The following is a 25,452-nucleotide window of genomic DNA, read 5'->3' on the forward strand; positions in this document are numbered from 1 at the left end:
GTAATGATACTTAGCCCCTTTAATTTCTTCTGATCTCATTGAACAGGAGGCAGTTGCTGATGAAGGCAAATACGCATACATTTCATGTCCTTTTCTTATACTTAACTCTTATTCTACCTTTGAGACTCATTATTTTTGTCTTAAATGGCTGTCCCCAAGTATTTTTTTCCAAAAACATCAATGAATTTGGGGATATCATATTACTAAATAAACATGATATGTTGTTACTGTGATTTGGGGTGAGTTGGTTTTGACCTATAACAACCTTGTACTCAAAGCACAAAATAATTCCCATTCCTGAATCATATTCACAGTTGTTGCAGTGTTGAAGCCCAGTTTGCAGCTATTGTGTTGCTCCATTTCCTTGAGTGCCTTTGTCTTTTTCTTATTTTCTATTTTACCAACCATTCTGTCCTCTACTGTTTTTTCTGATCATAAAATCTAGAGTAATAAAGAGCATCAATGAAAATATAGACACAGATGTAAGGTTCCTAACACATGACATCAAAGTGCTCCCAAATATATTTAAAAACATATAAATATCATGACTGGGACAAAAATTAGACTTTTGTGTGCATCTAAATATTTCACCAGGAGAGTTAAAAAAGAACCCCCAGACTGAGAAAAATGTTGGAAATGTCATATCAGACAAGTAATAAATCCCTAAAATTTATAGAAAAGTTTAATAACTCATCAAGAAAAAGATCAGTGATCCAATTTTTAAAATGGGCAGAAGACTGAACATACACACCTATAAATGAAAACATGCTCACAATCATTAGACATTTGAGATATACAAACAAGGAGATATTCTCTTACTCCGGCATTATAAGTAAATTAATTTTTAAAAATAGTTTTTAAAAAAGGTGCTATATATGGTGTGGAGACTGCTAGTGGCACTGTAAAGTGGTGCAGTCACTGGGCAATACTTAATAGGACTTCTTTAAAATGTTGGAAGTAGAAATACCATATGACTTAGCAATACCTCTACTTGTTGTGTAGTTTAGAAAAATAAATGCCACAACATGAATAGGTAAATAAATACAAACCATGAAACAGACAGCATTATTCTAAACAGCTAAAAGATATAAGTAACCTAAATACCAATCCATGGAAGAATGGATAAGTAAACTATGGTACATAAACATTATGGAATGCTGTACCACACTGAAGAATAACAATGACGCCATGAAAAACCTCACCACATGGATAAACCCAGAAGATAGTATGCCAAATGAAGCTGTTTTGTTATTGGGTGCTGCAGGGTCAATGTTAATACATAGCAACCCTTTGCACAATGCAATGAGACATGGTCTGGCCTGGGTCATCCTCACAATCCTGGTTGTGCTTGAGTCCACTGTTGTGACCAATGTGTTAATACGTCTATTTGTAGAGTTGCCTCATTTTTGCTGATCCTATACTTTATCAAGCACGATATGCTCTTGCACGGATTGGTTTCTCCTGACAACATGTCCAAAGAACATGAAGACAAATGATTGCCATCCTAGATTCTAAGAAGCGTTGATATTGTTCGATGGTTTCCACATCATATCGGGTCACCATTCTTTGGAATGGGCACAAATACGGTTCTCGTCCCATCCGTTGGCCAGGTAACTGTCTTCAAAATTTTTGACATAAATGCAGGGAATGGTATAAGAGTTAAAGGCAAGATAAATACTATTACATACACAATTCATGATTTACAAGTTGCTCCATGAATACATGCAGGTTGGAGGGGTATGGGAGGATGAATGGAAGTAGACCCACAAATACATATATATATATATATATATATACATATATATATATATAGGTTTGACAGATGATATTTGATTATTGTCATCTACCTTTGCTTAAAATAAATCCACGATTGTGTAAACTACAGAAGAGGCAGTGTTAGGAAACCTTTTTAAACATAGCCAGGCACTTTGAGGGAATGAATGAGTCAAGGGGCCTGAGCACTCAGAAACCTGCTTTTCAAGAGCACCAAGATTACAATGAATGGCATAGCAAATGTTCTACTTCCTCTTGTGGTGACTAGCAATGTGGTCTTAAAAGCTAGTAAATGGTCCTCTAATGTGCACCTCTTGCTCTTTCCCTGTCCAAAAGAAAAAAGAGTGATGAAAATTGAAGACAGAGGCCAACAATACATCCCTATGACTATAATACTAGAAGAGCTGGTTGGTGGCAACCTATCACTACCAAATATTTTAAGAGGTATGAATAACATCAGGAGGTCTTGGATGGTGGAATAAAAAATGTGGGGAAAATCCAAAATTGTCCAAAAGACTGGGCTTATTAATCATACTGAGATTGGTGGAACACCAGATCATATAGTTCTTAGTTATTCTTTAGACTTAGAATTGAACTCGCTCTTGTGGCACAATTTTCAGTCAAACACTAGGCTGCAATAGATGGTGAATAATAACACACCAAATAATAATCATCCTTTAAAAATCCAAAGGATAGCATTTATCTAAGGATAAAGTCAAAAGGGTTAATTAAGGAGGATAAATGGAAACAGGAGAGACGGCATTGAAGTAGGCTAAATGGTATTGCACTGTGGATTTTACAATGAATAACATGAAGCAAAATGTACATGAATTGATGCATGGACAACTGATCTGTTCATTAGGCCTTCACCCATTTCACAAAAAATAAAATGAAGTGACAAATTAAAGTATGAACAATCTACGTTGGTAGCAATGAGACAACAAAGTAAAACACTGAATGAGAAACTGATTTATAAAAGAAGCTGCATTTGAACTATCTCTATTCTTGAGGCAAGTTTAGTAAAGAATTAAAATCACAGAACAAATTTGATAAATTCAATTTCTGAAAACAGACAGTGAACAGTTATATAGAGATGATGCAGCAAATCTTTTTGTCTTGCTTGTAATAAAATTCTAATACCTAAACAGGGTCTGGAAGATATCAAGTGCATTATTAATATTCAAAAGATGTCTTTAAACATCTAGGTCATGATTAGGTGCCTTCAGACAAATGTTCTCAGTAATCCACTTGCATTACTCTTGTTAGAGTGACTTTCGTGCCACGAGGAGGAAACAAAATAACTATTTTGAGGTGAGTTAAGGGCTAATGCAAAATTTTAACAAAATTCATTTGGATATCTTCCCAAATCATTAGGGGAATGCTTCCCCACATAAAACACATCTGTACATGAAACAAATGTTTTAAGAAAGGTTGATAAGAATTCAAAGATGAGCCCAAAGAGGAAAACTACAAACTTAGAGGAATGGAGAAAGTGACTGAAATCCAGAAATTGTTAGAAAATGACTTGAGAATGACCTTTGGCACAATAGCTACTTAAGTTAGAATTTGACGTATTTAATTTTAATTGAATATTGTGACTGAGGCTTAATACGTGCCAAAAACTTTGTGTGACGATCAGCTAGCTAAGTAACCTGACCTTTCCATTAATTTATTAAGTAACATCAAAGCCAATGCATATAAGTTTATTGAATTACTAGAACTTGGGTATGAGTCTTGGGCTTACCAATATGATCCAGAAAATAAGAGCAACTGAAACAGTGGCTTCCAATAGGATCCGCTGGGCCAGATGAATTCAAGGAACAGAGATATACTCAAATGTTTGTAAAAATTGATTTTTGGATTTTGAATTCCATAGATTCCATAGATGTAATCGTGACAGATTTTCTTGAAGGACACAGGCTAATCCAGGAGGGTTATTAGGAAGAAATTTACAGACATTTGAAAATTACTTTACCGAGAAAAAATATTCAGAAATTCTCTACCAAAAGATTGCTTTCTGCCCCAACAATGAATCTACTCATTCTATGAGGTTAGCAAGGGCTCTCTTCAAAGAATTTCACAGAAAAGGCTAACCACACATACACTATAGGCCTCATTTTGTTCCCCAAACACAAAGAAACAGGATTGAAAGCTATTTATGAACACCAAAAGTTGTTGTTTTGACATGATATGTAAATTGAAGAGCACAGATTCCTAAGGGTTGTCAGAGAGATGTAACTCTCATGCTCCAAAGTATATAAATATAGATATAGCTATATTCAGAAATAATAGCTTCATAATGTGATTTATTTGTACATTAAATATTTCTATGAATTTATAGTAATGATTTTCATTTATTCTTATAAATTGAATATAAAGGAGCCCTGTTGGTGCAGTGATTACATATTGGTCTATGATCCTCATGGCTGGCAGTTCGAAACCACCATCTGCTCTGTCTGAGAAAGACTGGGCTTCCTATTCCTGTCAAGGGTTACAGCTCTGCTAGAGAAAGACAGGGCTTTTTACTTCCACAAAGAGTTATGAACTTGGAACCTGACAGGGGCAGTTCTAACTGTGTCCTTTATCCCTGAGTCAGCAACAGCTCAGTGGCAGTGCAATTTGAATGAGTCACAATCAACTATGTAGGAAGTTTTGTTTGGAAAGAAAGCTATTTAAATAAAAGAATAGACAGCTTTGAGGGATTTTCTTAAAGCAACATTTGGAGGTTCTTTCTATGATTCTTGTCTTTTCTCTTTATTTCAAATAACCCCTCCATTTGGTATACATATGTGCACACGTGTGTATACATGTGTATTCTACATATTTAATTTTCATATGTGCGCCCATTTACTTTGCTGTTTTTATTTCCAAGAGAAGGACAGAATTCAACACATAAGGACAGAGTGGAAAAACAGAAGGTCAAAGGCTCTGGAAATTGTTCTAGACTTAAGATAAATAAAACAATCTTCAGGTTTTTCTTTACTACATTATTCAAATTGTTTCAATGATGAAAAATATTATATACTTAGTCTACTTGCAAATTGATTAGCTTCCTATAATTACATTTATAGCAACCAATGTCTACTTTTGTTAGCAATTAAGACATTATTTTGAATTAATTGTGTAATTTTTGGAAAATTCAATAAGAAGCAAGATTTTTCTATAATCAGGAAATAGCATACTGATTTTCAGCCACAAAGCATTCCTAATTTTTACCTTTTGTTGGAAGAATGAATAATTTTAAGACCTAGACAAATGTTAATTCAAATACTTATTTTCAGTGGTTTGGTTTATGTTTTCTGAAATAAGAGCTTATTCTTATAAAATATATTGTTAATTCAATATGAAAATATGTTGCAACTTTATGAGAAGAAAACAACTATAATACAAAATAAAATTATATTTTCAAATGAAAAAATAGATAAATATTTTCAAATAGTGATGGCATATTGTGAGACAATAGAAGACTGAGGAAAAAATGACAACTTCTTACAAAACATATTAGCTCTTTCCCTCATAGAAGAATATGCCTGCTACAGCTATTGAAGAAACCAAAGAATTCTGATATAGTAAACGTGAACATTTTTAAATGTCTTAACAAGACAGCTACATGACCAACAAACTGGGAGAGACCTATATTTATACCCATTCCAAAGAAAGGTGATAAAATACAATATGGATATCCATATTAATCATTATCATTACTATCACATGCAAGTAAATTTTTGTGGAAGATACTTCAGCAACAGTGACAGCAGCACATTGACAAGGAGCTGCCATAAATTAAAGTCAGATTCAGAAGACACATGGAATGAAGGATGACAATATTAATAGATCTTGACTGAAAGCAGAGAGAACAAAAGAGATGTTTACTTGTATTTTATTGATTATAAAAGCCATCTGACTGTACAGAGTCATAATAAACTAGAGATAACCTTGAGAAGATGGGAAATTTCCGACTACTTCATTGTGTTGACATGGTATCTGAAGATAGTTGTTTGCCTAGAGCAAGAGAATATTGCACAGTTGAAAATTGGGAAAGGTGTGCATCAATCTTTCCACAAATGTTATTTAGCTGCTTGCTGTGTGAAAAATCTGAGAAATTGGACTATGTGAACAATAACATCCATGTTGTCATGAAACAATAACTTTCATGTAGTCATCGGGCATCAGTATTGGATGAGGTCTTATTACAACCTTCAATATGGAGATGACACAAACTTCCTTGCTGTAAACAGAGAGGCCTTGAAGCACTTGCTGGTCAAAAGCAAAGAAGACAGCCTTAGTTTTAATAAAACTCGGTGTTGTAAATAACAAAATCCCACAACTGGATCAACAAACAACATGCTGATAAACAGAGAAATGAGTCAAGTGGTCAAGGAGTTCAGTTTACTTGTGATCCACAAATAAACACTCAAGAAAGCAGCAGTCAAGAATTCAAAGGACATAATTCATTGGGCAAATACGTTGCAAGTATTGAAAAACAAGGATGTCACTTTATGGACTAAGGTATACTTTACTCAAGGCATTCGATTTTCAATTGAATCATGTGCATGTGAAAATTAGAAAATGAAGAAGGATGACTAAAGAGCAGCTGATGCATATGAATTAGTGCTGGCAAAAGAATACGGAAAAATACACGAACTTCTAGAATCACAAACCAACAACAAAAATCTGTCTTGGAAGAAGTGTAGTCAATATGCTACTGAGAATTGATAATGGTCAGACTTTGTGACACATACTTTGGACATGTTATCCAGAGTGACCAGTCTGTGGGAAAAAACATCATGCTTAGCAAAGTGGAGGGTCAGTGAAACAAACCAACAAACAAAATCAGAAAGATCATCATTGGCTTGGATGCCATCGTGGCCTCAAACTGTAACAATTTTGATAATGGTGAAGAACAGGGCGAAAAGTGGAAACTGACTCAACAGCACTTAACAACAACAAAGATAGTCATTATATGCCACATAGAGATTGTATCCTGAGAAAATATCCAAGAATTTTTCTTAGCTTTCTACTGGTTATTAATAGCTTGCATTGTTAGTAGTTTACTATTACATTGAACATCTCTATAATTTATATGGCAGTTAAAATTGGAAATACACAAAAGAGCCACTGGACAAAATCCCCTAAAGAAACAAAAAGTTGCAAGTATTTAAGAACTAGAGGAAAGTTGTATGTTTAATCGTTGCTACACGGCACCCTGACAGACTCGTCTCCACCCACGACCCTTCTGTAAGGGGATGTCCAGTTCTCTACAGATGGGACTAGCTTGGGTACCCGCTCCGCACTGCCCCTCATTCTCAATGAGATGATTTTTTTATTTTTGATGCCTGATACCTGATTCTTCAACATCACGTGATCACACAGGCTGGTGTGCTTCCTCCATGTGGGCTTTGTTGCTTCTGATCTTGGTGGCCATTTGTTTACCTTCAAGCCTTTAACACCCCAGATGCTATATCTTTTGATAGCTTGGCAGGATCACATTTTTAGATAGTTAAAGTTTATTGTGGCAACCAGGTAAATAAACACATGTTGGGTTAATTGAAGGGTGGTGAGATAAATGGCTCTGTGAGCCTCACCTTTCCAGTTCTCGGGTCTGGTGCTTTCCGATGGTTGGACCAGGGTGCAGCTGCCTTAGCCAGTTCCTTGCTTCAGCTTACTTCCAGCAAGACATCCCCTAGGAGAAGCCACATGCAGCCCTGGGTGCTGGAGCAGCTGTGCGGAGACTCCTGCCAGCTTTGAGATGCTTACACTTTCACTGACGCTTTTTTGAAAAAATTAAATTTTCTTTGAAATATTAGTTTAAAACTCACCTAATAAAAATATATAATAATCAATACATTACAACTACACAGGAAAATGAGTGAATCAATTCAATAGCTACACTGAGTCAGTGTATTTTTTATTATAACAGAGGGGAAACAGAACTATTAAAAAGATCATTTTATTCTGTGGCAATGGAACAATTTATTTTTATTATATGTTCTCAATAACATTTTCAGATCCTGTTATTCATGTTTTGTTAGTCATATTCTCTATCTTTTATCATACTAATTATTTGGAAGGATATTACTTCATATACAAGGAAGAATTGGTATTTGTGGTAGTTAAATCTGTTGTCAGTTTGAAACTTAAAAGTGAATGGGTGGAGTTTAGCCTGTCAATCAGGCTGCAGATTGATGACATCTTTTGGAAACACTAAGAAGATAAACAGCTTGCTGCAGGCAGGACACATACTCACTCCCTGCTAGACATTCCTGCAGACAAAACACATGGTGCTATGCTGGAGTCCGGGAGCTGAAAGAGCCACCTGGGGACCCTGCCAGCACTGAGATGCTTCCACCGCCACTGTATCATCAAGACTTTCTACCCACTGGCCTGTGATTTCCCTGTATTCAGCATCATTGCATGTGTTGGCTGAGTCTGAAGAGGAATTTATGGATTGGTATTGGACATAAGGGCTAATATAGTACTTATGGACTTGGTCTGGACTATGCTGTGGTTTTTTGTGTGTCAATATTCAATTGCTCTTGTGTATACCCCCTCTATCTTATACACATATGAGTGTCTATTAATTTGTTTCTCTAATCTACCCACACTAACACAATATTTCAAAATAACAATGATAAGTAGCTTTTCAGATTTATCATAGTCTTAAACAACACCAAGGCATGTCTCGAAGAAGGCTTTGTAGTCAAAATGCCTTTGTTGAAGTTACAAGTTTGCCATTGCTTGGAGATTATAAAACATTTCTGTGTTTCAAGTTTATGATCTATAAAATGAACATAGGAAATGCGATGGATTGACACAGTGGCCACAAGAATGGGTTTAAGCATAGGAACAGTTGTGAAGACAGCGAGGATCCTTCTGTTGTGCATAGGGTGACTGGGGTAGTCACCCTAAATCAATTCCATGGCACCAAACAATAACCACAAACATCATAGGCTTGGTATGTTAGTTGGGCTCTCCAGAGAAACAAAACCAATGATGCATGTCTCTGTGGAATACAGAAACATATTTATTCAAAGAAATGGCATACACAGTTGTGGAAATAGGTAAGTCCAGTCAAGTTCCAGTCAGTTTCTCTTGATGCATGGAAACGGATCAATTGGAAACTGCATGACCAAGCAGAGACAGCTGGGGCCCCAGGCTAGTGAATGGAGGGCTCGAAAATGAGCCTAACACTCACCTTTGGTAGTCTGCTGGATCAAGAAACTACGCAACAGGAGAGGGAAGAAGTTTGTGCAAGGTCCAGCTTCAGTAGAAGATGAAGACCAACGAGAAGTTCACTGTCCTAAGTTGCTCTCATATCCAAAAAGGCTTACAATGCCAATGAGCTGCAATGCAATTGATAGGTAGAGCTACATCCCTACACTTACCCAGGAGTGTCTGAGTTGACATAATACCTAAACATTGCAGTTAGTATTAAGAGTTAATGAGTTAATTTTTTGTCTTGATGTGTTTGCAACATATTGTTTTACACACACACACACATAGTTAAACACACATGCATAAAAGAGGTAGCTTTCTAAACTTTATATTTTTGTCTCTCGAGGTCTATACAACCTTTTGTTCAATATAGTGTTATTGCTTTACTAATGGATTCCAAGAAAAATTTAAGAGTTAGAATAAAATGCTCCTTAGAAGATCCGATGCTGAAATGTTATATTAAAGACTCTAGGGATGTTATTAGAAGAGATCAGTCTCTAGAGAAGGGTATCATGCTTGGTGAAGTAGAGGGTCAGAAAAAGATACACAAAAACTGAAACAGAAAACTCTTCAATGAGATCGATGGCCAGAATTGGCAGTAACGGGCTCAAGCACAGTCACGATTGTGACAGTGTTGTAGGACAGGAGAAGCTTCCTTCTGTTTTACATCGGGTCACAACGAGTGACAATATATGTGATGCCACCTGACAAAACACAGTATTGAATTATATATACAAAATATAACACTTCTGTTATACTGACCTCTGATCATTTAGACCTAAGTAAACACTCTTTTGTCAAGCCTAATTCAATTCTGATATTCTTTCAAAACTGGATAATTATAGTTAGGATTATAAATCAGAAATTGTGTTACATTTCAGCTAATGCAAAGCCATTAAAAATTTTTTCTGCTCAATAAAGATGCTTTCCTGACAACATTTTAATGCACATCATTTTGGCCAAACAGCAGTTGGAATTGATGACATGTCAGCTGTTGTAGACAGTTTCCTGCTCAATAATTGCCATACTGAACTAAGAATACTGGAGTAAGATTTGGGGACAGCTGCTCCTCTGGTTTGTCCATAAGATTGATATGCTTGTTTCATAAAGCAATCCCTCTGATCAAGAGTTGTTTAGAATATGTAGCTAAATGGAATTCTTGATATAAAAGGAATAGAAGTGAGATGGACAGATAATAGTAATGATCCAAAATAGTTAACTCTCAATTCTCTTCTCCCATTATTTTTACAACCATGACATTGCTATATGTGTAACAACAGCATGTGTTTTTATTGTGGAAATTGTATTATGTAACATTATCTGTCTATGTGTTTATATTTCTGCCTCATTCTAATTTTCCAGTGACTTTAAAAATAAAGATAAATTATAGGAAAGTGTCAAAGGAGAACTGTAAAATCAGAAATATATCACTATGTGGATACACATATTTTATATATTCTATACAAGGGGTCCTCACACTTTTTAAACAGGGGGCCAGTTCACTGTCCCTCAGACCCGTTGGGAGGACCAGACTATAGTTTTTTTTTTAAAACTATGAACAAACTCCTATGCACACTGCACATATCTTATTTTGAAGTAAAAAAACAAACGGGGCAAAAACACCCAGTGGGCCAGATAAATGTCAGCGGTGGGCCGCATGTGGCCCGTGGGCCATAGTTTGAGGATGTCTGTTCTATACTTTCTAGGATATACAGAGTATTTTTCTATAATGATAAATTACACTATATACTTTTGTATAAGTTATGCCATAAATATTTAATTTTGATTTAATTATAATTATGTATAATATTCCATAGAAATGTAGTCGTTGTCATCATGTCAAAAGAAAATTTTAGGAAAAGAAATTTACAGCACACTTCTAAGTGTGTTAATATTCTGTCATTCTCTTAGGACAGAGCACTGTCTTTATTTTTGTCTTTCCAGTACTCGTGGTCGTATACTAAAATTATAAGATCATGATAGAAGTCCCAGTTTAAGATAGTATAATTGCCTTATGCATTGTATCCAACTGCATGAAGTGATGTAGCAAGAAAGAAATGGATAAGAGAGATAGATTCAAAACTCAAAAGCTCCAAACTTATTGCCATCAAGTTGATTCAAATTCTTATATTGTAAGACAGGCTAGAAGGGCCTCTGTGGATTTAAAAGCTTCCTCTCTCTCCTGTTGAGTAGCTGGTGGCTTCAAACTCCTGACTTAGTGGTTAACAGCCCAATACAAAACTCCCACACCACTTAGGTTCCTGGAAACATGGAAGAGAAAGGGACTTTTCTATACTTAAATAAAGAAAATTATAGTGTGGTTTTCTAAACAATAAGTAGAAAATATTTTGAGAAACTATGCTGAGAATTAAAATGAGTCCAGAGAATAAACTACCAAATTCAATAATGCAATAATGTCCAGGAACACTGAAAAATGTAATATGAAATATGTGGGTTGGAGCCTATTGGTGTATATTTAAGAGAAAATGGAATGGGAAAATATGAGATAGCATATATAAGTAATTTTCCCTACACGTTCTTAAATTTCTTAAACAACAAGTAGTAGAGATATAGACAGGAAATGGAAATCATCAAATCAAAAGAGTGATTTTCTGATATTTATTTTTTCAGAATGGAGAAATTGAGAGGCTCACATATTGAAGAAAATTATGTAGTATAGAAAAAGTATTATATATGAAAGAGAACACAACTGACATTTAGTGTAGTATTAACCTCAATATATAAACTCACTGTCATGAAATCAATGCTGATTCACAGTGATCTTATAGGACGGAGTAGAGCTGCCCCTGTAGGTTTCCAAGACTTTAACTCTTTATGGAAGTATAAAGCCCAGTCTTTCTCCCAAGAGGTGGCGGTTCCGAACTGCTGACTTTGCCATTAGCAGCCTGACATATAACCACTGCACCACCAGGGCGCCTTCTCAATTTGTATTCACTCCTAACTTAACACCATAGTTAGGCTCCAAAGACCCATTTGTTATCCAACAACGGCATAATATAAATATGGTAAATGATCACATTAGATCACAAAATGGAAGATGGCTGCACTATTTCATGACTGCCATATTACATGTTGGTGTAACTGCCGAACTACAGAAACCCTCAAAAGAATATGAAATGAACATACCGAGTCACTGTATCAAAAAGAACTAGTTGATATTAGACCATGTAAAGAGGTAGCATATGAGCAAGAACCAATAGTGATAAAGGTAAAAGCTCAAGCCTCACGGAAATAGCCAACAAGTTTCCAGGAATTGATGAAATAGCAATTGAAATGTTTCAACAAGCTGACAAAGCACAGGAAGGACTTACTAGTCTATGCCAGGAAATTTGGAAGATAGTTACTTGGCCAGCTGAATGAAAGATATCATATTTGTGGTGATTTCAAAGAAAGGTGATCCAACAGAAGCTCATATTGTGGAACAATATGATGTACATCACCTGCAAATAACTTGTTACTGAAGATTTTCCAACAATGGTTGCAGCAGTACATTGACAGGGAGCTGCTATATATTTAGGCCAAATTCAGCAAAGGACATGGAACAAGAAACATTGTCATGTCAGATGAAATGTTATGGATAGTTTTCAGCAGAATATGAATTCCAGCACATTCCATTGTGTACCAGCAGAATTTGTACATGGATCGAGAGACAGCTATTGGGACAGAATAAGGAAATACTGCATGGTTCGAAATCAAGAAAAGTGTTCATCAGGGTTGTATCCTGTCACCATGCATATTCAATCTCGTCTTTGAACTGCTAACCTTGCAGTCAGCAACCCAATGCATGACCACTATGCAATCAGACCTTATTGAAAGTACCATGGACTAGTGAAGGGACAAACAGATAGATCTGTCTTGGAAGAAGTATGGCCAGAGTACTCCTTAGAGGGAAAGATGGTGAGACTTCATCTTACATACGTTGGGCATGTTATTAGGAGTGACAGGTCTCTGGAGAAGGACATCATGCTTGGTAAAGTAGATGGGCAAAGAAAAAGGGAGAGGCTCTTAAGCAGATAGATGCACGCAGTCAACAATGGGCTCAAGCAAAGGAACAATTGTGAGGAATGGACAAGACCAGAAAATGTTTTATTCACTTATGCATAAGGCCTGTACAGGTTGAAACCAACTTGATGGTACCTAATAACAACAACAACATACTGCCAAATAATATCATTACGTAACTGGCACATTATAGCATTATGCAACTGTTCAGTCAGGAAGAATCACGACCCAGTCAAACTGACACTTAAGTTTAACAATCACAGTCAACGCTACTCCTGCCTGCCTCACACTCCAGTCAGTGCTAACAATAGCAGTCAATGCTACTCCTGTGTTTATTCCTCTCAGATATATAATAGTAATGAACAACATAGATCCATAGTAGGATTTCAAATTTTAAAAATTATGTGAAGGGTTAAATAACAAGGTAGTTGATAAAGGAGGAATAATGGCATACTACACAATTTCCTTTAAATACTATCTTGACCCATATCCTTAATATGCTTGGACCAGTGTGGACACATCCTAACTACCCCTGGGTCAAATGTTCAACAACTAAGGATAATCTCTACCCTCTTGGAGACAGCACGGTTATTCAAAATGCCCTATCTCCAGGAAGTCAGAAAAAATCAATAATTGATTATTTAACATCTGTGGAGTATATGGAAAATCAATAATCAATACTGGTGGATCGCTTGCAGTGTATGGGGCTGGACATAATTTTGACAACACATGAATACCAAAGCACTGAAACCACTTCTTGATCAGAAGTATGCTTACTCACCATATTTTTGTTTGGAGATAAAGGCAAAATATACAAATGATCATATCAATTCCATTTATGTAGAAATCATTGTATTGTCTAGTCCATAACACAGAATTGAATTATTCCTATTTTATTTTAATGTATAAATTGAATAACACACTACAGGTCAATATATTTTTCATAACAAGAATTATCATTCATATTTTACTTCCTCATTCAAGTGCATGTATAGAAATGCATTTTAAGTGACATTATAAGCAGTATAATCTTGAATTTATCTTCATAATATAATTGTTATGTATATTACCTTTCTTATATATATTGGTGGTACAGTAGGAGCCCTGATGGAGGAGTGGTAATGGGTTGGGTTGGCAGTTCGAAACCACCAGCAGCTCTGAGGGAGAAAGACTGGATTTTCTGTTCCACAAACAGTTTCAGTCTCAGAAACCCAAAGAGGGTCCCTATGAGTCAGCAATGGCATCATGGCAGTGAGTTTGGTTTGGGAGTTGATTGCGCAGTGGTTACGCATTGGGCTGCTAACGATCCTGATCCACCAACCACCCCAAGAGAGAAGGATGGGTCTTTCTAGAGTTAACGTCTTGGAAACTCATAGGGGCAGTTGTGCACTGTTTCATAAGGTTGTTGTGATTTGTCATCAACTAGGTGGCAATAAGTTTGGTTTTAATACACATTACATGTATCTTGTACATATATTATGATGAAAAAATCCAAATGTTATTGACATTAAGTCTTTTTAAACTTAGTAGATATTGTGTATATTATTAAGTAGATAAACCTACCAAGATCTATACAAATATATCATTTATATGTTTAGGTAGGTTTATCTATTATTTTGTATTACTATTATAAATTGCTCAGATTAGTCAAGGAAACTGACTTAGAACAAAACTTGGTTGAAATGGTTAAGTAATAAATATCTCAATTCTAAGTAATTGCCTAATTAAAAAATTAAAATATTTTCCTCAACAAAATAAAAATAGCATTTCATTTTCTTTTGGGGGGGGCAGGGTGTTGGACTTTCCTTTTTATTTTATTTTTTAAAAACATTTTATTAGGGACTCATACAACTCTTATCACAATCCATACATGCATCAATTGTGTAAAGCACATCGGTACATTCTTTGCCCTCATCATTTTCAAAGCATTTGCTCTCCACTTAAGCCCCTGGCATCAGGTTCTCTTTTTATCCCCTCCTTCCCCTCTCCCCCCTCCCTCATGAGCCCTTGATAATTTATAAATTATTATTATTTTGTCATATCTTTCCCTGTCCGACGTCTCCCTTCATCCCCTTTTCTGTTGTCCGTTCCCCAGGGAGGAGGTCACATTCAGATCCTTGTAATCGATTTCCTCTTTCCAACCCACTCACACTCTACCCTCCAAGTATCGCCCCTATAACCCCTGGTCCTAAAGCTATCATCCGCCCTGGATTCCCAGTGCCTCCAGCATCCTATCTGCACCAGTGTACATCCTCTGCTCTATCCATATTTGCAAGGTAGAATTCGGATCATGATAGTTGGTGAGGTGGGGGGTGGGGGGGGAAGCATTTAGGAAATGGAGGAAAGCTGTATTCTTCATCAGTGTTCTGAAAGGGGATCTCCAGTGGCCAACAAATGGGCTTTGGGTCTCCACTCTGCACTTCCCGCTTCATTCACTATGGTAAGATTTTTTTGTTCTGATGATGCCTTATACCTGATCCCTTCAACACCTCGTGATCCCACAGGCTGGTGTGCATCTTCCATGTGGGCTTTGTTGCTTCTGAGCTAGATGGTTGTTTGTTCATCTTCAAGCATTTAAGACCCCAGACACTATCTCTTTTGATAGCCTGGCACCATCAGCTTTTTTTTGCCACATTTGCTTATGCACCCGTTTGTCCTCAGCAATCATATCATGGAGGTGTGCACCCAATGATATGATTTTTTGTTCTTTGATGCCTTATACCTGATCCCTTGGACACCTCGTGATCGCACAGGCTGGTGTGTTCTTCCATGTGGGCTTTGTTGCTTCTGAACTAAATGGCCGCTTGTTTATCTTCAAGCTTTTAAGACCCCAGACGCTATCTCTTTTGATAGCCTGGCATCATTAGCTTTCTTTACCACATTTGCTTGTTCACCCACTTTGGCTTCAGTGGCTGTGTCGGGAAGATGAGCATCATAGAATGCCAATTTAATAGAAGAAAGTATTCATGCATTGAGGGAGTGCTTGAGTAGAGGCCCAAGGTCCTTCTGCCACCTTAATACTAAACCTATAAATATAGATACATAGATCTATTTCTCCATCCTCATATATATATTTGCATATTTACATGTCTTTGTCTAAACCTCTATAAATGCCCTTTGCCTCCTAGTTCTTTCCTCTATTTCCCTTGATTTTCCTCCTGTCCCACTATCATGCTCCGTCCCCACCTGGGTTTCAGCTGTACCTCTTCATTACCTTACCCTTGATCATTCCCCACTAGGCCTGCCACACCCACCTCACCACCAATTTGGATCCCTTGTTGTTCCCTTGTCCCTGTGTTTGTTAATACCACTTCCTTACCCCCCACCTCCTTCTATCCCATGTCCCCCTGGAACTGTTGGTACCATTGTTTTTCCGCCAGCTTCTTCATCCAGCCTATTTTATTTAGACAGACCTGCGGCAATAGTAGCATGCACAAAAACAAGACAGAAGAAAACAAAGCAACAGCATACAACAAAACAACAACAACAAACCCCTGACAAAGAACAAAACAAAGCATATCAAGAAAGAAAAGCTTGTAGTTAGTTCAAGGATCATTTGTTGGCATTTAGGAGTATTTTCCAGTCCACTTTGTTGGAGCACTGCGCCTTGGCCCCAAAGTCCACTTTCAGCATTCCCTGGGGACCTTGCCGCTCCATTCCCTTGCTGTTCTGCTGCACTCCCCCAGTACTTTGCCTAGGTGTGGTGGGATCAGGTCGGGCACAATTCCCACACTGTGTCTCTGGTGCTGTCCCCGGCAGCATCATGGGCCAGTGAGGGGCATCATGTCTCATAGTGGGGCTGGCATGTGGTCCTCTCTGTGGACTGGCTGCTATAATTGGGGTCATAATCTTCAGGGCCAGGTGGGCCAGGTTGTGCTCCACTCTCTCCAACTCCCCCTTTCATCTGCTCCTGTGTGCTCAGATCAGATATGTCCCTCTCCCGTAGCTGCAGATTCAATTTTGTCCTTTGAAACAAATTCTTCTGGGGGGAGGGGCAGGCATCCACTTAATATTTGGTACTGGGGCCAGCATCCCAGACCTCTCCACTGGTTCCCTACTCTACGCTGGAATGTTGCATTCACACCTTGAGGCACTGGGTTGAAGTCTGGTCCCTCTTTCCCTGTGGAGATTAAACAATACTCACCCCTTGGGTGGGTTAGCGCCCCATGCCCCTGCTCCCCTTTTCTTCCTTATATTCATCCTTTTTATCCCCCACCTCCTCCCCAGTTGTCTACCATGTGCATCCCTGGATTTGATCTGGTCTCTGCCATACTACACGGTCCTCACCCCAAGAATGTTTGTATACAGTAGCTTTTTCCCTGTGCCCCTTTTGCATTATTTTTAATACTTACCTCAGCAGACTCATGTTGTACATGTCCTTTTGTGCCTGACTTACTTCACTTAGCATGATTTCCTCCAGTTCTTCCAATGCTGCTAAGTGCCTCATACATTCATCACTGCTTTTTAGTGATGCGTAGTACTCCATTGTATGTATATACCACAGTTTTTTAATCCAATCGTCAGTTGATGGAAATTTGGGTTGCTTCCAACTCCTTGCAGTGGTGAACTGTGTCGCAATGAACATTGGAGCACAGATATCTGGCCTTGGTTTGTTTCTTGCCTCTTCTGGGTATATGCCCAGTAGGGGGATTGCTGGGTCACATGGTAGCTCTATTTTCATCTGTTTTAGATATCACCAGATTGATTTCCATAGTGGCTGTACATACTTACAGGTCCACCAGTAATGGATGAGAGTTCCTGTCTCCCCACAGCCCCTCCAGCACTTGTTGCTTTCTGATTTTTTGAATTGGGCTACCTTTGAGGGTGTTAGGTGGTAAATCATTGTTGTTTTAATTTGCATTTCTCTTATGGCTAAAAATCAGGAACATTTTCTTATATGTTTGTGGGCCATTAGGATTTCTGGCCCTGTGAAACTTCTGTTCAAGTTCTTTGCCCACCTCTCAAGTGGGAAATTAGTTTTTTTTTTCCTTTTGGAAGCTAGCAGAGTATTGTAGATTTTAGTAACAAGGCCTTTGTCTGATGTGACATTTCATTTTCAAAGTAATAAATTTATGCTATTGAACAACTTAAATATATTTCTTAAGCAAGTCATATTAAGATTATAGAGCTAGAAAGAGATAACCATACATTTTATTTTAAAAAATCATTCAATAGTGAGATTATAGTTTCTGGTTTCTTGAAAATCATCAAGGGCAACTTTTTCATGTTAAGAGAGTGAGAAATAAATGATTATTATATTTCCTAAGGTCCCTGGATCTTGATATAACAGTGACTCGAGCAAGGTTTATTAAATCAAAGACTAATGTTTTATTTATTTTCCCGCAGACATTGTTTACTTGTGCCAGTCTCTAATTAGTCTCAAGACTAATAATGTAAAATAATTACTGTAATGTATTTGCCTTATAATATTAATTTAATAACCTATAGTTGATATGCACCTCAGATTCCTTATCCTGAAATTGTCCAATTCTTTTTTATGCTATAAACAACTTGAAGTTACCATTAGTAGATGCTGATGTTTCATTATTTGAATTATATTAGGCCTGTTTATGATTATTTCCCTCCCCCAAGTCAATTTAGTCAACAATTAGGAGAACAATGAGAAATTCATGTCGTATTTTCCTATCCTAAATTGTGTTTTGATGATACCATTCTGAACATTATACTCAATTTTTATTTCTCTAATGATTTAAGTAAATTCAAGGACCAGTGAAATAGAGAGCTTAAACATTCATGTAAGACAGAATAAATTACAGTTGTGTAGGTGCATTGGAGGCAGACTTCTGGATTTTTGTTTGTTTGTTTTTGCTGTTGTTGAAGATGACGTTGGTATTATTTATTATGCTCTTGTGGATCCTACTATACCCAGAAAAAGACACCAGAGACATATATCACTGAACCCAGAGATATATCTCAGTCGATACTGTTATGATCCACTCTCCATCTTTCCAGCAACCGTCCCAATGCATTCAACAGAAAAGAAAAATTAAGGGGAAAAACATGACACTTGGAAATAAGTTGTGGGTATTCTGGAATAAATTTTAAAATGCTGAAAAACAAATAATCGTCAGAACAAAAATAAATAGTTGTTGGGAATAATCATTAAGGGCAAAAAAGGCATAAAAAGACAAAAAGAGAACATAAAAGAGACAATTTAGAAAATATCTGTTTTCCTCCTCTCTTTCTATACATATATATGTGTATATATTTTTTGAAAACCCAAACTCACTGCCATCAAGTCAATGCTGACTCACAGTGACCCCACCCCCACCCCCTGTGGCTTTCTGAGACCATAACTGTTTATGGGAGTAGAAAGCCCAGTCTTTCTCCGGCAGAGCTGCTGGTGGTTTTGAACTGCTGACCAGGCAGGTCACTGCCCAACTTGCTTTTACAACTAGACTGCCTGGGCATCTCTTCTTGTACTCACCTGAAATCAATATTATACTGGGAAGATCATAATATGTACTGACTAAAGTCCTCTTGGGACAATGTAAATAAAATATGAATGTTGCTAGCTCTACACAATACTTTATGATAACTAAATACATGTAACCTCACATTATCTGAAGCTGGGTATCAACAGAAATAAAAGAAGCTTATGTATGTGTGTGTGTAAATATAAATATATGTGTAATTTTAGGGTACAAGAATACTCCAATAGAATTTAAGGAGAAGATTTATTAAGTCTTACAAGGCACAAAGAAACAGACACATCATCTGGATGAGAGAAGCCAGGAGCAATAGGTCTTAATACCATCAGGCTATTTATCGTCTAATGCTAGCTTAATAAGACATACAATAAAAGAAACACAAAGTCATGATTGGCGGCAGAACAATACATTACAGTTGCAGGACTACAGCTATGAGAACAAGGCCATAATTGGGACAGGTACCATTTGTTTGAAAGAAGAACTTACAAGGTAAATACATGGCCATCCAACTAGGTTAGTCAGGGCAGGATCCATAGGCAGGATTCATGACAATTAGACTCCCAGTGGTGTTCACCAAGGACACACCCTGACAAGCCCTTAAGGAAGATTATCACTCCCTGGGCTGGCTGCAGTTGTTAGATGCCATTAAGTTAATTCCCACCCTTGGCGACCCTGTGCACAACAGAACCAAACACTGCCCGGGCCTGCGGTGCCCTTCCCACAAGAGTCCTGCGCCTGTGCCCGTTGTAGCTACTGTGTAAACTCATTTCATTAAGGACCTTCTTTCTCTGCTCATCCCCTTTACTAAATATGAGGTCATTCTCCAAGGACTGGTCTATCCTGAGAACATGTCAAAATGTGTAAGAAAAGTCCGGACATCCTTACCTCTAAGGAGCACTTCTTCCAAAACAGATGGGCTTGTCTGTTTACTAGTTGGGATAATTTTCAATAATCTTTCCCGGCACCACAATTCAAATGCATTGACTCTTCTTTGGTCTCCCTTATTCAATTTTCAACTTTCACATGCATATGAGGTCATTGGAAAAAACACAGCTGGGGCCAGGCACACCTTAGTCCTTAGAGTAACATTCTTGCTTATATTCTAAAGAGGTCTTGTGCCAGCAGATTTGGCAAATGCAACACAATTTTTGATCTCTTGACTGCCACTTCCATGAACATTGACTGTGTATGCAAGCCATTGCAATATCCTTGACATCTTGAAACTTTTCTCCGTGCATCATGATGTTACCGACTGGGTCAGTTGTGAGAATTTCGGATTGCTTTACATTGAGCGGTAATCCATATTGAAGGCTTTAATCCTTGGTCTTCGTCAGCAAGTGCTTCAAACTCTAAGTATTTTGTTATAATATTTTACTTTGTATTCTTTGGCTGCCCTATGAAATTTTATATTCAGAACTTTGATTTCATTCTTCCATTTTCTTTAACTACTCTGTGATGAAGCACCAATTTCACAATCTCTTGTGACATCCATGCGGATTTTTCCTTTATTTCTTGTTGTGGTCGTCACCTAATCCGGTGTCAATTTAAGGATTAACAGTGTAGGGGTGGAGTCTAGGCTGTCAATCTGGAGATAGCCAATGAGACTTCTGTGGGCATGGCCTTCTCCTGAGAATTCTCGGAAATCTGGTACTTCCTCCATGGAGGCAGAACACCTCTCTCTCTCTCTCTCTCTTTCTCTCTCTCTCTCTCTCTCTCTCTCTCTCTCTCTCTCTCTCTCTCTCTCTCTCTCTCTCTCTCTCTCTCTCTCTCTCTCTCTCCCCCCTACTCTCTGGGAGACATTGCAGAAGAAAAGCCACATGGACGCAACCAGACCTCAGAAGTTGGAGACGCCACAGAGAGACCCCTGCCAGAGCTGAGATGTTTCCAGCACCACTGGACCCAAAGACTTTCTACCCACTGGCTTGTGATCATCCTGCATTTGGCTTCATTGCATGTGTTTTGTGAGTATGAAGAGGGCCTTATAGATTGGTGTCGGACATATGGGCTAGTATCAGATTTATGGCCTTGAACTGGACTGGGCTGGGATATTTTCTCAATGATCAATTGCTCTTGTATATAAATTTCTTTCCTATATGCTTATGTGTGTCCATGGATTTGTTTCTCTAGTCTACCCAGAGTAACACACTTGTCTTTATAATGACCTTTTGCATTCTTCCTAAGTGATGCTCCTGATGTCATCCCACAGCTCACCCGGTCTTCTGTCACTAATGTTCAATGTGGCAAATTTGATCTTCAGATGCTCTGAAAATTCAGGTGGGATACACTCAAGGTCATATATTGGCTCTTGTGGACTTTTCACTCTTTCAGGTTTCATCTAAATTTATATATGAAAAATTGATTGATTTTTTCTTCTGATATTGAGCTTCTCTATTATTTTCTGGCAGATGTAGTCAAATTATTTCTGTATATTCCATTTTAAGAAGTTCCTGTGTATAGTGACCTTTTGTGTTATTGAACTTAAAAAAGGTATTTTTCATGAGCAAGTCATTGGTCTTGCAAAATTCTATAATGTCAGCTTTGTCTCTATCACCAAGACAGATTTTTCAATCACCATGCCTTCCTTTTTGCCCCCACCTTTTGCATTCTAATTGTTAACAATTTTCAAAGCAGCTCGCGTGCATGTTTGTTCAATTTCTGACTGGCAGCATCACCAGAATATTTTAATTTCTTCATCACTAGCATTCATGGTCAAAAGGGCATTTCAAAAGCAATTTTGAAGTAACAACACTGTCTGTGATAGGAGTATATCTATGTGCCTTCAAGAAAATGCAACCAATACATTATGAATTCAACTTTATGCACCAGCCACAAAAGCTCACGATGGCTAGAGTAAGGTGGAGGTAATTCCAATATACTCGGCCCTGAGGGCAAGGTTATCTGCAAGATGATCAGAGAAATTCAATGGGGGCTTCATTCACAAGGAATTCTGTAAATAGATTTTATAGAATCTTTCACTGTCATCCAAATTCTCATTATTCTGTGCCCTTGAGTATTCATTGTGGACTCATAGCAATCCTGTATGCAACAGAACAAAACCGCCTGCCTTTGTACTGTGTTCGCAGTTGTTCTTATGTTTGCACCGATTGATGCAGTCGCTGTATCTATGTATCTTGTCAAAGGTTTTTCTATTTTTTTGTGCTGCCTCTTCACTGTACCAAGTATAATGGACATCTCCAGGCATTAGTCTCTCCTGGCAATATGTCCAAAGAATGTGAGAAGTCTCACCATCCTTGCCTCTAAGGACTAACGAGGAATAGGCTGTGCACTTCGGAGGAATTAGCTAGAGAAAACTTTATGAATCTCTAGTAGCCAGTTTAAGCTTTCTGTTTAGTGTAGCCATTGTTTATCTTAAGTATCAAGTGCAACATGTTCTACAGCTCTAAAACCATAAAAATTGTCAACAACCAACTATCACATCACTTTGAAAAGGACCCATTGGCACAGATGAGACCTGGTTCCTAATAGCACTTGTACTGTGCTCTTAGGAGACACAGAAGGAGCGGTGGTGGTATCATAATTACATATTCAGCTACTGACCACAAGATCAGCAGTCAAAACCACCAGTCACTCTTCAGGGAAAAGACAGAGCTTTCCATTCTTGTAAGCATTTACAGTCTGGGTATTTCACAGAGACAGTTGTACCCTGTTCTATAGGGTCACTATGAATCAGTGTTGATTCAATAGCAGTATGTTTGTTTTGGGGCTCAGGAGACACTGAAAAGATTCAGTTAAGTTATTTACCATTTCTGACCATCCTGTAAAACAACACCCAGGTGTATTAGGCCATTACACTTGTATGTATGTAGTAATATTTCTATGCAGCAAAAGAGAACTAATAGAGCAATGTTGGAAGAAGTCAGTAAATGTACATTGCCTAATCTTTTATTTTTTGGAAGCCTGCTGAGAAAATCTATGAAGCTCTTCCTGAATCAAAATCCTGTGATTTTCTAGCTGTACTACATACTGGGCTGGGAAATAAGCTTAACTCGTGAGTAAGAAGAAGAAAATCCTTTTGGCACCTATATGAAACCATATCCTTTAATTGGCCTTATGTAAAATAAAAGTTAATATTTACCTCTTAATGAATCTAAATCTAGAATCTATGTCTTAAGATTTTAAATTAATTAGGAGAAAAAAATCAAGCACACTTTACTAGATATTTGCGAACTACAAAAGTTATAATATCGATATTTTTTCAAACAGTAATAATACTTTTAAAATATTATACACCATTATAGCTAGCTGTTAAAGGTAGGTTTATTGTGTCAACCTGGCCAATGAACACATGTAGGATTAATTGAAGGGCGGAGAGATAAATGGCTCAGCAAGTCTCGCCTTTCTGGTCTCTTGCTCTTTGATGATCAGACCAGTGTGCGGCTGCTATAGCTTGTTCTCTGACTCAATTTACAAGCTACACTACCTGTGGGACACCTCATCTGTGGACTTTGTCACTATAGTTTGAGGTTCTTTCAAGACATGTCTCGCCTTGCTACTGGAGTATACTTGAGATGGGGACTGTCAGACTCTGTCATCTGGCTGACTATTGGTGACCTGCCTTGCTGTTTGCTGCCTGTGGCCGGATAGCCTGAATTGCCCTACAGAGAACTCAGCTATCTGCTTCCTTGACTTTCACCCGGTGGTCTCAAGTCTTGAATGACTACCAGTGCATTAGCTGTCCCATGGAAGTGAGTTGCACTGAGCCATTTGTACTGCTCTATAGATTAATTAGCTGTTTATTTATTATGTTATCTATATCTATCTATCTATCTATCTATCTATATATATATATATATATATATCCATAAAATGTCCTGGTTTTGTTTCTCTAGAGAATAGGTCTAACAGACTAACCAAGGCTATTATAGAAATATAAAACAAACACATCATGGTGAAATGTCATTTCTTGATCAGAATTTATGACAATTGCAATGTTGCCAACAAAACAATTTCTCATGGCTTTCATGATCTTCTTCCTGATGCTAAATGAGTTGAAAATAAGTTTTCGTTTTTAAAGTAACAATTACAATGATGGTCACAGTAGAAGAAAATCATCACAAACATAATGTCCTTGAGTGATGTCTGAGTTGTTATTTGTAATCTATTTACATAACTGGCACCTCTGAGCTTCTTAAATCTCCTTGGCATAAATGGTGCCCAATTGTTTTCCCAGAAACAAGATGACAATGTCCTTAAACAAAATTATTACTCAATTTGCTTTCAAATTCTGACTCTGTGATAGAATAAATATTGTCCACTGAAACTGACTATGCACACAAGAATTTCATGACAGTTCATATTTTTCAGATGCAAATATTTGGAACTCTTTTTTAATCGAAGCAGTGAAGGAAAATTATTATCTATTTAATTTAGAATGTACTATGAATGAAATGCACAGATGCCTAAAACTGAATATCTATCTTATTGTACCGTGTTATTAAAAGGGCACGTTTAGTACTGAGGATAACTCAGTATTGATATTCTAAGATTGGTATGCTTATAGTATTACCAGAAATGAATCCTTATTATTAATATATATCATTCAAATAAAATTTTTCTGTTTCATCATAAAGTAATATGAATATATTCTTGAATTTGAGGAAGTAGTTTTTGCTTTATATTTGGGGTGCGTTGCAAATATCCAAATTTTATTTTCTTTCACCCTATCATAAAACCATCATATATTTTATCATAAAGATTTGTGAATTCCTTGAAGCATTGTTCTTGGTAGTGTTAAGTTCTTTCCCAGAAAGAGCAACACTGTGAACAACAAAATGAATAAAAAAGAGTCTTCCATTATAACTGGTAGCTCTGAGTCCATGATTGCAACCATGAAGTCAATCCATGTCATTGAGGATTTCTCTATCTTTTAAAAAAAATTATTATTTGGCATTTTATTTTTATAATCATTTTATTAGGGGCTCATATAATTCTTATCACAATCCATATATACATCAATTGTGTAAAGCAT

Source organism: Tenrec ecaudatus, chromosome 3 (genome assembly GCF_050624435.1).
Source record: "Tenrec ecaudatus isolate mTenEca1 chromosome 3, mTenEca1.hap1, whole genome shotgun sequence".
Lineage (NCBI taxonomy): Eukaryota > Metazoa > Chordata > Mammalia > Afrosoricida > Tenrecidae > Tenrec > Tenrec ecaudatus.